The sequence below is a fragment of the Pseudonaja textilis genome, chromosome 1 (genome assembly GCF_049901715.1).
Source record: "Pseudonaja textilis isolate UNSWEBS1 chromosome 1, rPseTex1.2, whole genome shotgun sequence".
NCBI lineage: Eukaryota > Metazoa > Chordata > Lepidosauria > Squamata > Elapidae > Pseudonaja > Pseudonaja textilis.
Genome location: NC_141990.1, coordinates 293,807,373 through 293,820,418, shown reverse-complemented (window position 1 = coordinate 293,820,418; position 13,046 = coordinate 293,807,373). Strand labels below are relative to the sequence as shown.

The following is a 13,046-nucleotide window of genomic DNA, read 5'->3' as shown; positions in this document are numbered from 1 at the left end:
ATTGCACTTGCTGTGGCTGCCACCTTGGCATTTGTTTTTACCTTGACCCAGAAGAATGACTTTTGCAGAACCACCACCACCACCATCCAAGCTGTCCGATGGTGAAGAAGGATGCTGAGGTTGCCTTTCCATGCAGGATGACTTGGGAATAAGCCTCCTTTGACTCAGGACACATGATCCAGCAGTCAATTTGGCTAGCTATTTGTTACAATGATGTTTCCCCCCACCTTCCTTGGGATTTTGGGTGTGACAAAGCTTGCTAGGGTTGAGAGAAGCCATCTCTCTTAGATGCCCTGCTTTGTCCAGCAGGTGGGAAAGACAATATTAGCAGCAGCTGATTGGGAAATCAGGCAATGTGGGAATCTCTTGCCTGAGCCATTTCTAAAAGAGGGATCTTGATAGGGATCTCCAGCTAAATATGAGCCAGCAGTGTGCAGCAGCAGCCAAAAAAGCTAACGCAATCCTATATTGTATTAACAGAGGGATACAATCAAGATCAAGGGAAGTACTAATACCACTCTATAAAGCCTTAGTAAGACCACACCTAGAGTACGGCATCCAGTTTTGTTCACCCCATTACAAAAAAGATGTTGAGACTCTAGAAAGAGTACAGAGAAGAGCAACCAGGATGATTAGGGGACTGAAGACTAAAACATATGAAGAACAGTTACAGGAATTGGGCTTGGCTAGTCTAGTGAAGAGAAGGACCAGGGGAGACATGATAGCGGTCTTCCAATATTTGAGGAGCTGCCACAGAGAGGAAAGGGGTCAAGCTATTTTCCAAGGCCAGACAAGGAATAATGGATGGAAACTGAACAAGGAGAGATTTAACCTGGAAATAAGGAGAAACTTTCTGACAGTGAGAACAATCAACCAAAGGAACAGCTTGTCTTTGGAAGTTGTGGGAGCTTCATTACTGGAGGCTTTCAAGAAGAGATTGGACTGTCATTTGTCAGAAATGGTGTAGGATCTCCTGCTTGGGCAGGGGCAGAGGTGGTATTCAGCAGGTTCTGACCAGTTCTGGAGAATTACTAATGGAAATTTTGAGTAGTTGGAGAACCGGCAAATATCACCTCTGATTGGCCCCACCCCCATCTATTCTCCTGAGTCCCAGTTGATTGGCTGGGTCTTCTTTTGTTGCCCTGCACAGGAGAACGGAGCTGGAAAGCAGGTTAGTGGGATGGGGAGGGAATGGGATTTTGCAGTATCCTTCCCATGCCATGCCACCAAACCACGCCCACCAAGCCACGCCCACAGAACCAGTAGCAAAAAAAAATTGAATCCCACCACTGGGTAGGGGATTGGACTAGATGACCTACAAGGTCCCTTCCAACTCTGATTATCTGTTATCTGTTAAAATGCAAGCCTCTCCCCCAGGAATCTGGAAAAGACAGGGCCTGAGGGGGAAGGGCTCATGTTCATACCTTAAGAAAAGAGCCAGTGGTGCTGCGGAAGCTGCAAAACTAATCAGCCTCTTTGCTTGGCATGTTCTGGATTAAGCAGGATAAAATTGCTTCTCCTCCACCCACCTCCATTCAATTCCCACAGTGTGGTTTAGGATTACAGTGACCAATGGGGATTACAGAATTAGTACCCCCAGGATACAGCAATGCCAATGCATAAGCGAGCAAGGAAGCCCATCCAAGGTTTTCAATGCAGAAAGTTTATTGCTCCCAGGTAACTGTTTTGCAGGTACTGTCTTGCAGGGATAACCTAACATTATAAGCAGCAGCTATTAGAATTAGTTGTCCCAAAGGTGCTTTTCAAAAAGCAAGTGGACTTTCTTGCTTTTTTGTTTCCTTGAAAAATGTTTTGCTTCTCGTCCAAGAAGCTTTTTCACTTCTACTAAAGAAGATTCTTGGATGAGAAGTGAAAAGTTTTCAAGGCGAAAACCCAAGAAAGTCCACTTGCCTTTTGAAAAATATTTTTGGAGCAACCATGACCTGGATGAGAGACAATTAGGATTAGTTAAAATGATATGCACACAAAACCCAACATTTGGAGCTGAGCAATATCCTTATTAGTTTCAACCCAAATTACCCAAGAGACAATGCAAGTTTTCCACCTCTTCAAGACTGTTCCTCAAGCATCTCAGAGAGTTTGAAATATTTTGCATGATGAGGAATCCTGGAGAAAATGAAGAATTCGCTCTCTCTTTTGCACTTTCCGAAGTTCTGAAGTTTTGCTGAACTGTGGATGATCGGTTGTTTTCCCTCAAGGAACAACATGGCCATCATTCTTATACAAACAGCCCAGGCTCCTAGAAGATGTAAAACACAAGCTAAATTTCTGTCAAATTCCTTGTAATTTGTTGAGATCCAGGCCAATGTGTTTTTATCTGTCAAAGATGAAACACTTTAACTGTTTTTTGGACAGTTCCTACAATTGGAAGTTCATTATAGCTAGGAATAGCAGAAGATTAAAAAACAAACAAACCCAATTTCCTCTCTTCCCGTAAAAGAACTAGTAAGTCAGAATTACACTTCATGAGTTTGTAATTTCCCAGATTGAATGCTTAGGTGTTTGTAAAGAGCAAATTTAAAAGTGGGATAAAACAGGCTTGGGACCTAATCTTGAGAGGATTGGAAGACTTTGAAAAAGTATTTTATTTGATTCACACACCATTGGGAGTGCTTTATCGATGTGCTTTATCTTCAGGTAAGTGTTTCTATAGGATTGCAGATTGAGAGCACTTCTGAAAAGTTTTGTAACTGTACTGACTGGGAAGCTCATCGTAGCAAGAAGAGAAAGGGCAATAGCCCAGCAATCTTCAGTTTATCAGAAAGCCACATTCTGTATCTTCCTGTTTCTTCAGAGATCATAGGTATAAGGTTCCAATCTCGAGATTCTTCAATGATCTTGGATCTGCTGTAAAGAATGGTGGCCGTGTAATGTTTTCTCCTCATCAGAGAGCCCTGCATATTCAGTGCCATGCCTGAGAGTCACATTTGGGTATTTTGGAACCAAATTAAGAGGAGTGCAAAGGGGAAACCTGTATATTATTACCCCACCCTCCTGGCCACAACCCCAATTTTTTTTTTCACAGCAAGTGTGTTGCTCTGAACAAATCTATAGCAAGAATGTCTTTTTGTCTGTTCCTTTTGCAGCAAAAAGGCAAATTGATCTTCTTATCTCCTGGTCAAGTCTGAGGAAATGGGTGGGTCAGGCCAGAGATTTGGCTCTGCGGGGGAGCCACCACTGCAAGGGGAAGGCTGCAGTCACATCCCCAAAGAGCGCCCCCAGAATCCTAGACCTGATACTTTGCTGTCACTGGTGGTGGATGGTGGTGATAGGGCTTTAGGCAATATTTTATGGGATAATGTAACAGTTTAATTCACTAGGAATAATGAAAGTTTACATTCTCAAAGTAATAAAAAATGTTCAGTGCCTCCATTCCCGATGCCATACAAATAAGAATATTTGGAGAAGACATCTCTGTTGGGTTGCTCTGCGAAGGTCAATTCATGCTCCCCATGGCTCCAGTCAGCTGTAGCTACCTGCCAGATGAATTGGGGACCCATGGCTATAGGGCCCTGAAGTCCAGCCACAACTGACCCAATGGTTCTGAATAGGCAGGTGTAGGAGTGGACTGTGGCAGAGCTAGATAGAGGAGGCAGAAGCACTGAAATAGTGACCTGATTCATACATCACACTGGCTAGTGGAATAGACCAACATGAACAAGATGACGTCTTGAGCTAATTCATACATCTTCACTACAAATCCCAGGAACAGGACCAATAAGGCAGTTCCATCCTGTCCTCATATGATGTAGAACTTCAGCCTCATTGATAACAGTAAATGTATCCTTGCTATGGGGCTAGACATGACATTACTGTATTCTGTCCTTTGTCACTTTTGATTTTATGGAGAATTCTTCTGAAGCAAGTTAGATCTTGATCAGAAACATGATAGCGTGCAAGTATGGATTGTGCCTAAGACTCCTCTTGGCAACTTGAAACATCACCACTACATTCATCCAGACCCAGCCTACCATAAAGAGAATGGGTGGTGGTCATTTTCCCACTCGATGTGAAGGGAAATGAAGGGACCCATGGTAGCACAGTGGTTAGAATATAGTACTGCAGGCTACTTCTGCTGACTGCCAGCTGCCTGCAGAAGGTTGACTCAGCCTTCCATCTTTCCAAGGACAGTAAAATGAAGACCCAGATTTTGGGGGCAATAGGCTGACTCTGCTTAGAGAGGGCTGTAAAGCACCATGAAGCAGTATATAAGTCTAAGTGCTGTTGCTAATCTCCTTGAGGATGGATGCCCTTGTATGATTGACTGACAGATAAACAGTACTTCAGTGCTGATACAGTTAAGGGTAACCCATACCTGTCTCATTCATAAGCTAGGGATGGGGTGAAGAGAACATCATGGAGATACAGAAATAAATTCTTGCTAGGCTAGGTTTGTGCCATTATTAGTTACAAGTGGAGCAAGGCCCAAAGAATTATAACTATTTAAACTGGTAATATGAAGACATGCTGCAAACAAGCTGAAAAACCAGAAAGTCCAATTGCCTCTTGAAAAAGCACTTTTGGGACAACCATGACCTGGATGACTGAGCATCTCCATAGACATTTAGCTACTGATAACAGTATCCAGTATACAAGGATGGACATGGGGACACTCAGCCCTGTGTGTTTCTCCCAGGCCCCTTTTCTTCACCCCACCACCCCTGCCAAAAGTGGTCTACATTTCAGTGCTGTGAATGCCCCAAATGGCTGCTTAACTTCTCACTCTTTTGAAGTGAGAATCAGAAGAAAATGCTCACTTAAGTCTAATGCAGTTTGAACAGTTGAATGGTTTGATGCTCTGCAGCAACCCAGAGCTCTGGAAAAGAAACAGACCTCCTATCCAACATCTTCCAACAAAATGGATAACCAGGCAAAATGGATACCAAAAGACCCAATAACTTTATTAAAAAGTACTTGACCAAGCAACCCGTTATAGCATAACACAAACTATGAAAAGGATAATGCTGTCATACTAAAAACATCTCAGAAATTGCCAAAAGACTATTGAAACAACCCAGCATTACCCTAGCACACAAAACAATAAAAGCTTTCTTCTTAAATAAAAATTAGGCCTAGTACTCTTCAGCATCTTCATCAATGATTTGGATGAGGGAATAGATGAGGAACTCAACGTCAAGCTGCAGACAACACCAAGCTGTCAGAAATAGCCAAAACTCCAGGCATAGACTTAAGATATAGATGAATCTTGACAGACTTGAATATTGGGTGCTATATAATAAAATACAATTCAGTGGTGAAAAAATTAAGGTTCTATATTTAGGCAAGAAAAACCAAGTGCACAGGTACAATATATGTGATACCTCTCTCAATAGTAGTAACTGTGAGAGAGATCTTAGTGTCCTAGTGGACAATCACTTAAATATGATCCAGCGGTGTGCTACAGCTGCCAAAAAAGCCAACACAAGATCATGTGAAATGTTAATACCACTTTATAATGCCTTGGTAAGGCCACACTTGGATTACTGCATCCAGTTTTGGTTGCCACAATGTAAAAAGATGATGGGACTCTAGAAAGTATGCAGAGAAGAACAACAAAGATGATTAGGGGACTGGGGGCTAAAACATATAAAGAATGGTTGCTGGAATTTGGTATGTCTAGTTTAATGAAAAGAAGGACTAGGGGTGACATGATAGCAGTGTTTCAATATCTCAGGGGTTGCCACAAAGAAGAGGGAGTCAACCTATTCTCCAAAGGACCTAAAGGCGGGACAAAAAGCAATGGATAGAAACTAATCAAGGAGAGAAGCAACCTAGAACTAAGAAGAAATTTCTTGACAGTTAGAACAATTAGTCAGTGGAACAACTTGCCTCCAGAAGTTGTGAATGCTCCAACACTGGAAGTTTTTAAGAAGAGATTGGGAAATATTTGTCTGAAATGGTAAAAGGTTTTCCACCTCAGCAGAGGGTTGGACTAGAAACCCTCCAATAAACTAGTATGGAGACATGCAGTATCAGTCATCACTAGGTTATCTCCAGAGGTTCTTAGTTTTTAATAACCATTTGTCTGAAGTGGTGTAGGGTTTCCTGTCTAGGCAGGGGGTTGAACTAGAAGACCTCCAAGGTCCCTTCCAACTCTATTCTATTCTATTCTATTCTATTCTATTCTATTCTATTCTATTCTATTCTATTCTATTCTATTCTATTCTATATATACCAAAAAATCCAATAAAGACCCCAGAAAAGAGCAGCAGTCATCTTCAACGTACAGTGTAAGGGCTGTAACAGACACTTTGTAGGACAGATAGGCAGAGGATTAGTAAAATGGATCCATGAACACCAACCATTGTGTCAGAGGCACAATGAAAATTCCTTAATTAAGCTCTTCCTGGTTGAGCTCTCCTTGCTGATAGATCGTAGATTGCGACTGTCCACGGCTATGGTCTGTGCTCTTTCATTGGAGAGCCCTGATCATTGCGATTAGGGGCTGAAGCTGCCTTGGAGGGGTGGTGGAGTAAGGGGAAGCCACTAGCCAGGTTGAGGGGAGCCACATCTCCCCTCCTGGGCTTGGTCTTTCCCCCCCCAAAGACGACTGAAGTGGTGGTCTAAAATGGCCACCCCAAAAAGGAGGACTCAGCTGGACTAAGATTTGTGCAGGAGGGAAGAAAGAGGTGGATAACATCTGAACTGGGACAATTGGGGGAAACAACTAAACAAAAGTACCCCGGGTTTAAGGTAACATTGAACTTTTAAGAATAGAAAAGTGAGCGGCGAAAATACAAAGGGACAGGAAAAAAAAATAAAAAAGGAACGGAAGAAGCCGGGACTAAAGATTTAATTAAATTGGACTAAAATATTTTGGCAATGAACAGACATAAAATAACCTGGACTTAAGATTGTCAAATAATAATAATAATAATAATAATAATAATAATAATAATAATAATAATAATAATAATAATAATAATAATAATAAATTTACAAATTGGAGCTTGGATTGTGTTGTGAGAATATTGAGGTTTGAAAAACCCTAAATAAAAAAATAGGGGGGAAAGGTGAAGACTTTGTATAACGGAAAGTGCCATCTTCTGACAAAAACTTGAGCTCAAACAAAAGGGAAAGCATCCTGTTTCTGTATGAACTTGTGTTGATATAATGTTAAAGAAATATTGAAACAAAGTAAGAATCTTAGAAAGTGAAAGCTGAACCAGAATAAACAAAGGAGCAAGGAAAACTGATTGTGGGATTGTTGTTTTTGGTGTAGACCCTGGGCTGGAATAATTGAGAACTTTAGAAAACTGAAAGAAGAAAGAAGGAAAGTAAAAGTGTTTTTTGTGGACTTCAATGTTTATAAAATATAAGAGTGTGTAATGATGATATCTCTTCGGGAATTAAAAATGGAACTTAAAAATATGAGAAAATTACTACAGGAAAGAGGCGAATCACTTTGCTCTGTGCTAGAAGAAATGGAAATGGCGATTGAAGAACAAGAAGAAAGAACTTCAGAGGAGGAGGAGTCGATTCAAGGAGAAGACATCTTAAATAGACAATTAACACAAAGAACACCACAAAGACGAGGGGAAAGGAGGAAGGCTAAAAAGTTGAGATTTAAGAGGTAATCAAAAAGGGGAATACCTGTGAAATCGGGAGAGGTAGAAAGATCCAGCAGAAAAGGGGAAAGGAAGATATCAAGAAAGAGAAGGATATAAACCCAAATGAGAAAAGATATGGGGAAAAGAGGGGGAGGAGAAGCAGAAAGAAACAGGTGCATGAAATAAAGAAATACGGAAATAGTAAAATGATGAAAAGAAATCATTTTTTCAGAGATAATGGTTGATGAATTAAAAAGGGGATTCTGCAGGGTGACAAGGGGTAACAAGAATATATCTGCAATTTAAAAAAATGTTTAGAAAATAGGGTAATATAGATTATTAAAGGAGGGATAGATACTGATAACTCTTATTAGATGAGAATACATTTTTATTTTTTATTTTTAAAATAAAAGTTAAGGTTTGTTGAAGAAATTGTAATAATTGAAATGAATGTGAAGATGTTTAAAAATGAGGTCAATATCAGTGACCAGAAATTGAATAGTCAATTTTTTCCCTTTTACTTTTTTCAAATTAGAAATAAAATTAAGAAGGGAAAAGATGTTGCAGAATCCAAATGAAAAGATGTAATGATTATTATTATAACTACTTAAAAATAATGATTTATTGGGAATTAAAATGAGGGAATAAAGGTATATTTTAACCACTGAGGTGTCACACTCAAAGCAGTAAAAGGGCGGAAACGGATACTTGTTTCTTTTTCTTTTGTGTTAAAACTTGTATTAATCTAGAATCTATAAAAAGAATGTGTGATGGAAAGAGAATATGACAGATTAAAGAACTATTTAAATTAATAAGTTAATATAGACTATTAAAAGGAAGGAGAGACATTGGTAACTATTATTATTATTATGCAAACATATATTGTTTATTTTTATTTTTTAAAATAAATATTAAAGGATTATATTTGAAATAATTGAAATGAAACAAAAAGATGTTTTGATTGAGATTAACATAAGAGACTAGGATTAATTTGCTTGTTTCTCTCCTTTCTGAAAGTTTGGAATAGAAAAGGTAATAATTCAATTAAGTATGCATATATGAATGTATAACTATTGTCATATTTGTATGTAAAAGTGATGACCCGGAAATATGTTGTCCACTAAAAGGGGCTTTTTTTTTAATGTGAAAAATTGAATAAAATTTGTTTTTTTAAAAAAAGAAAAGGAAATTCTTTAATTAAAACTCTCCAATATTCAACAAACTACAAGATTATAACCCCTCTGTTTTAGCCTCTTTTAATTTTTTCTTCACGTGTATAGCTAAATTGCAATTCACGTTTTAACATTCCCAAACATGTAAATGAAGAATGCAAAATAGTGACATATGGATAGACCCCAAAGTTAAAGTTCTGATTTATAGTTTGGGTATATATGTTTTTAATCATTTTATTTATTTTTATATTCATATCTGACCCTTAACACAGTGGTTTAGCTTAATATATAAACAATGTTAAACTCTCTTTTTAAATCCTTGAGGCAGAATTAAATCTTGTAAAGGAAATGATATTTTTAATAATGATATGAAGACGTTTAAAATAAAGTAGGTAAAAGTAGAAATCCAATGTGTTGCATTTGGTGCTCTTCTACGAATGCTTAAAGAAGACAAAGTCCACAAATCTCAATGGAGTTTACTTCTAAGTAAATATGTATGGTGGTGATTTGTTAAATAATTGGAAGGATTATTCTGGGGTGAAAGATTCATCGTGGAAAACATTCCATACATCTGCATTGAGCTTTGGTTTCCTGCGCAGTGAATACAGAATCCTTCTTGTATGCACAACTGGTCTAGCATAAAATATTTTGGTTCATGCATAACATGAAGCTGTTTATTCATTAGACACTGATTTCAGGAGAGAGCCTGGCTTAATGAAATCTCAGTGTTTTACCACAATGCAATTTTTAAATTCAGGAATACATCACGGAAATCATTTCATGAAACCTTGTCTATAACATTGTGCAAATCGCTTCAAATAAACTCAGTGAATATATTGACAGCAAGGAGAGCTAAGCAGGACCCGGAGCAAATAACTCTTCATTAAGAAGAGCAGAGAATTGGAAAATATCAATTTTGTGCCAAATGGAACCCTGTGATGAATAATTATGGCCAGGCTGTAAACCCTTTAAAAGCTACAAGGAACAACAATAATGCTACACATTGCTGAGCGTTATGATATATGCACTGTAAGATCTTAGGCCTGAAAACCTTTTCAATTTCCATTTTCCCCTTCTTGGATCTCTAGTTTTGATTCCTCTATGTAGTCAAATTTGTAAGGGATCAAACTTTGATTAACCACACCAAAAAAATAAGCCGTTCATCACCACTGTTGTTTGAAAGTGTGGTTATTTAAACCAAGGAATTTAAGACTCCATTACCCCATGACTATCTTCTTCCTACATTTCAGACAGTGATGGCACTAGCAGATGAGTTGTGATCCAATAAAAGTGACAGAGCAATTCCTTGATTATCAGGCCCTCCTGCTCTTGTGACCACTCTGCCTGATGATAATCCAGATTTGCAGCAAGAACAGCAACTTGTGAATGTCTTCGTGGATGCATGTACTTGGCTACCATGTATATATACACGCACATAATAAAGACCAAGGTGATTGTGTAATTGTGGCAGGGAAAATGAAAGAATGATTTATAATCATAGGTAAGCTATAAATCATAGATAAGCATCACTTCAGCCTGATCTATCCAGTGTGAAGAGAAAACATTGGGCCAGCATGGCTTTGGCCCAGTCTACCCAATGCAAAGAGGAAACATGCCAACAGTTTGGGGAGTGGTGTCAAGCTGGCAGTGCCCACCCAGTTGGCCATGCCCAGTGGGTGGCATCAAGCTGGCCACACCCACCCAGTCAGCCATGCCCTCCCAGCCCTCTAAGATCAGCCATAGCCCTGAAGCATCCTTCAATGAAATTGAGTTTGACACCCCAGCTCTATAGGGAAACCTTATGCCCTGTTCTGCTGAACAGCTCTTTTAAAATAATCTCAAAAAAGGAGAGCAGAAATATTTAAAGGGATCATCAACAATTTAAAACCTAGGCAGCAGAGCATATAGGCAGCTGACTTGTTTGGGTATAGACATGTCCATTGTAGTAATATGTCTTCTATTTCTATTTTAGCTAGCGTAATAATGTCTACATTACCATATCATCATATCATAAATACATACATACATACATTTTTTTAAAATCAAAATATTTAGGCTTTTTTGGGGAAGCGGGACTCTGGCATTATTGATCCCAAGCCCAGATGAGAAAGCCTCATATTCTGCATCACAGTTGGCTACATTTCAATGTCACATCCTCATGCATCAATCCCAACACAACACTTGAGATGCAGACATGAAGAGATGATCCCAATGTTAACTAGGCATGACCCTACTTAGTTTGTCCAAGATTAAGTGAAGGCTGGCTAGCAGTATACCTCACACATAGCATGGGGAAAAGTCTAAGTGAATACAAATTGCATAGGATTGCACTGCTTGACTAATAATCCAAACAGACCTTCTTGGAAATAAGTATCATTAAAACGTCTTACTTCTGAGTAAGAAGATCTTATTTTATTTTAGGATTTTTTTAAAAAAAAATGATATGTCATCAAGACAGCTGGATCTTCACATAATGTGTTCAAAGCGGGATAATTACCTTTGGGATAAGAAAGCCACAGAATCCATAAAAATACACTGTTACAAAAACACCTGCTCACAACTTGAATTTCTAGGAGATGTGGGTCTGACATTAAGCCAGTCTCTTATTGCAGTGGAAATAGGCAGAATCAAACCCTTCCCAGTAAACGGAGAGCTGTTAAAATCTGTGCCAAGTACAGTCCCAATTTGTATACTTCCTGCTTTTGGCTGCCAAACTGTCACTGCCAATCATATTTACAACCATTTGGCTTCAGAGGACTTGTAATGTTAGCCAATGTGCCATATATCAAAGCCGCATGTGCTCAAGTTATCATTTACAAATGTTATAAACTGTATAGATGGACATCTCATATATCAAAACTTCTAAGTCACCCAGCAAGGTTGGGGGGAAGAGGAGGAGGGAGAGGAGGAGGGGGGAAGAGGAGGAGGAGGAATTAATGGAGGAAAAATATGCTGATGAGAACCCTTTGATTTGATCTGAGATGAACCCCATTGCTTGGATTGAAGACTTGAGTAAAGGGCAGAGGGTTTAATGGAGAGGAAACATGCAAATTAAATTCTCCCCAAATCTATGCCCATGGATTCCATGGAATACAAGGACCCAAAGTGGTTTCTTCTGGGGTTTCTTACTCTCTCAACTCTCGTCAGTCATTGCAGCTATTTATGAAAACTGATTGTGAAACTTAGTTAAAAAAAAAAAAAATAGGGATTACGATTTTCAGATGAATGAGGAGCTATATGGTCTCCTGAGTCACTGCAAAAGTTACCAATGAACTTAATTTAAGATGTGAGAGAAGAGTTGTTATCTCTTGTGCTGTTTGTGTGTGTTGGGGGATATTTTTTTAATAATGTATAGTTATATAGAATGCTCTTTAATGAAGACAGAATGATAACATTTGAAATTGAAAAAAATGACTGAAGATAAACAAACCCGATCGCAGAACTGAGGTTCCCTCACATTTTTCAAGGAAGGAAATCTTCAGATTGCTTTTATACATCTAAAAAAAGAGGTTAAGCCATGCAAACAAATTCCAGTCTCCAGGCATCCCCAGTTCAACCCACTTAGAAAACATGATTAAGAATTAGAAATCGAGTCTTTCTAGTTCTATATTCTAATCTCTATTCTACCATTTCTTTTGTATCAATTTACTCTAGCTCTTGAACAGTTAGAATAATTCAACTTTGAGCAGTTTAATTAAAATATTTCTATTATCCTTTCTGATCCCTCATAATTCCTCCAGGTTACAGTGGTGGGTAGGAACTAAAGTGTATAATGTTTCAAAACCTGAAGAAAAATTAAACTTTATTTTTTAATTATATGTCAAAAATTGCAAAGAGAGAGAAGAAAAATCTCTCATAAAAGTTGACATTGTTGTGTTGTAAACAAAACTACCGAAATAGTATACAGAAATATCTGTGTCAGTTAAATATTTAATATTTAAGTTTATTTATTTATTTATTTAAATTATTGTTATGGCTGCCAACTCAACATAATGACTCCAGGAAACTAACAGTACATAACAACTCACCAACAACATAGCACAAAAATAACTTAAATATTGATGCCCCCAATAATAAACACATACAAAGACTCCTGAAAAAAAAACCTAACTAACCTTACACAGAGTTCAACCTGGCCAAAAAATTGAGGAAATCACCAGGTCTTCAAGGTGCTATAGAAGGCTAACAGGGCCAGAGCCACCTGAATATTTGGGAACAGGGATGTTGTTCCACAGATCAGGCATTGTTTCAGAGAAGATTCATCTCATTAGGTCTGCTACATGACACTATTTCATCAAAAGAA

The 13,046-nt window shown here is 38.4% G+C and overlaps 1 long non-coding RNA gene across 4 annotated transcripts in view; it reads right to left on the bottom strand.

Moving 5' to 3' along the window:
* The window catches only part of LOC148128257 (uncharacterized), a 299,527-nt gene that overhangs the window by 197,555 nt on the left and 88,926 nt on the right, over nt 1-13,046 (bottom strand). The gene's annotated exons all lie outside the window — the stretch shown is intronic.